General features: G+C 36.8%; 1 long non-coding RNA gene across 1 annotated transcript; it reads right to left on the bottom strand.

The window, feature by feature from the left end:
* On the bottom strand, positions 1,033-2,759 carry LOC105173309. Its single transcript, XR_002288005.1, has 2 exons — positions 1,877-2,759; positions 1,033-1,317 (listed from the first exon to the last, which is right to left on the bottom strand). It is a non-coding gene; the product is annotated as an uncharacterized LOC105173309 (long non-coding RNA).

Below are 2,988 nucleotides of genomic sequence, written 5' to 3'. Positions count from 1 at the left end.
CGAGGACTCCAAGGGTACAACCTTTAGAATCATGGTTTCATTACGATTTCGTTTTATTTTAGACAATTTATTTAACCGCTTCCGCTTGAGCGTTACCGGGCCGATCCACTCGCACTTTGCGCTCCCTTTTACAAACCCAGTACTATATTGTGTACTTTCTGGATATCCTCATGCCACTGTGTAAATTTCTCGAACATCAACGTTTTCCAGTGCAGGGATTCTTCCAACAAAGTCCGAGGTAGACACTTATCCATAACGTAAGTCTGGTTCTCGAAATTGAGGACTATCTTTAGACTTCTTAGCCAATTAGTGTAGTTAGTTCCATCAATTTATTCGGCTCAAGTATGGAAGTTAGTGGATTCTTAGATATCTACAATTAAAAGAAAAGGTTCCAGTAGATTTATTATAATATTGTGTTCAAGTTATGGACTTGGACTTTAGTCATTAACCCTCCCACTATTTCTACGAAAATCCATCACTCTAAATGGGATTTTGAAAAACCTTTTCCTAGTGAGCTTGAGGTCCATAAGTGAAATTCTCCATGCCCCATTTTAATGATTCATAAGGTAAATAACCTCGTGGGAGTTATGTAATATCATTCTCGTCCGATTAGATCTTCAAGATATTTTTGCTTCACCTCTTCACGTGATTCCAAGGACTCCAAGCGAATCACGTACTTGGCGTTAGACCCTACCCCATCAATCGAATCATAGCATAAACTAACCTCCTCGACTCGTGAGACAGGGAAATAGAGGCGTATTCACTTAGTTCACAATAATAGTGCAACTTCATTTCGGTCCGAACGTGCCACGACTCATGAGACTACGTATAGGTGAAATAAGCTTCCTCACTATATTGTTGTGGATGGAAGGCATGGAAAAACAACCCTTTATTTTAAATTTTAAGTTCTAATATTTTTATTTGGTCCAACCAAATGAGAGTTATTAGATTTTAATAGAGATCTCATCACGTAATTAATATCTTGCATGCTCAATATTCAAAATATTTAAAGCATTAATTAAATGCATCACATGCAAAATAAAAGTCTAGCACGCCCCTGTTGGATGATCACAAGATCAAAACCAATACAACTCACTGAGCCCGCAGTTTATCAATGGTTAATATAAGGGTAGTCCTACGCTATTACAAGTTATCAACCATTAACACATCATGAGCCTTGTAACACCTCTCTCTCTCTTTTTTTTTTTTTTTTTCTTGATCTCCATCGTGGGCTCCATCCTCCAGGCTTCTTCTCCATAGATCTCCATGGGCCAACCAATGACCTCCTCCATGGGCCTCTATCATTCAGGCTTGCTCCTTATAATTTATTTGACAATAATGAAATAAATCTCTCTGACTTATTTATTCTCATTACAACTAAAAGAAATACCTATAAGAAGTTGGGGGAGTACGTAAATAAGGAGAAAGCAAGCCTTAAAACTGTTATGCTAAAAATGATGAGATGAAAAAATAAGAGGCACGCAGGCCCCAACTCAACAAAAATTAAACAACCACAAGGTTTAAGGGCTTTGCGATCATCCATGTTAATCCAGTCAATAATCATGTCACAAAAAATACTGCAAGTAATCATGCACCAAATATGACATCCAATATAATAAAACAATCACATACCCAATCCATGGATTATATGTACAATAACGTAATAAAATATGAACATAAGTGCAACCCCTGCAAAATTAATTCTTGTTTGAAAATCCATTCAAATTAATTTTAGTAATTTAATTTTAGAAAATACCAAACCTCAACTAAAATTAATTTCACCAAAATTAACAATTTCAGAAAAATATAAAATTTATGGAAAAAACAGAAAAATTTGGTCAGTCTGCCAGGTGCGCGTGACCTGCTGTGCGCTTACCTAATAAGTGGTCGCGTTTGTTGCCAGCTGCGAGCAGGGTTCTTGCCCCTAGCGCGCCTGCTAGCCAGTGCCGACCGAAAGGCAATAGCACTTCTGCTGGGTTTTTTTGGTTTTTCTGAAACTCCCCTATTTTTTCCTACAATTTTCTGAAACAAAAAAAAATCAATTAAATTCAGAATATCCCTATTCTCAAATTTCTCATATCCAAATTACATGAAAAATTATACACATAAAACTCTAGATCTAGATATGCAATTAATCACCAAATCTCATGCTTTCAAAGCTGAATAAACACGTTTATATGTTGAATCACATAAAATATGCTGGACTCAAGGCCTAAACATCGAACCAGATTGTAATACCACTTGTAGGAAGCAGATCGACCAAGAAAATGAGACAAAAGCGCTAGAAATCAAAATTAATCGAAAAACACAAATATAAATCCCGATCAAGGGGTGTATCCTTGATCATTCTCGGGCATTTGGTGTATAAAAACATACATAGGCCAAGAAAAGTCAAGAAATAAATGAAAGCATTAGTTGAAACTATATTCTCGTTGATTTCTTGAACCGCTTGAAGCATTGATTCCCTTCATCAGATCTAGATCTCTATGCAGAGATCCTCCAAAAATGTCCACGCTCCCACTAGGAGGATATGGTTTTCTCCTGCTAGCAAGAACATCCGTAGAAGAGCAAGAGATCAAAGGAATGTTATTGAATTAACGTTTTGATTTTCTGGATTGTTCTTGGATGACCATTATCAAGAAGAAATGATGGAGAGAGAGAGGAAGAGACAGAGAGCATGAGATGGAGAGAGTGGAGTGTCTTCTGTGTGTCGGGGGCTAGAGTTTTATGTGTGGTATATATATGACCTAGTTATATACACACATATAGATAACTTAGTTATCTCCTAGCAGTGACCAACCACTAAAAAATCCTCTCAAACTACGCTCATGGCCAGCCACCTATCCTCCCAAGGAGAAGGTGGTCTCCTTCTTGACCTAGCCTATGCCATCTAAGGCCTTGCATTTGTGTTTAATGAATCGGGCTCGATTAATTAAATCTAAATCAAATTCATGTCTAATGAATTTTAATTAAATCTAATTTAATTAC

Source organism: Sesamum indicum, linkage group LG11, assembly GCF_000512975.1.
Source record: "Sesamum indicum cultivar Zhongzhi No. 13 linkage group LG11, S_indicum_v1.0, whole genome shotgun sequence".
In the NCBI taxonomy this organism is placed as follows: Eukaryota; Viridiplantae; Streptophyta; class Magnoliopsida; order Lamiales; family Pedaliaceae; genus Sesamum; species Sesamum indicum.
The sequence above is the reverse complement of the archived record's forward strand: the minus strand, read 5'-3'. Positions and strand labels throughout refer to the sequence as shown.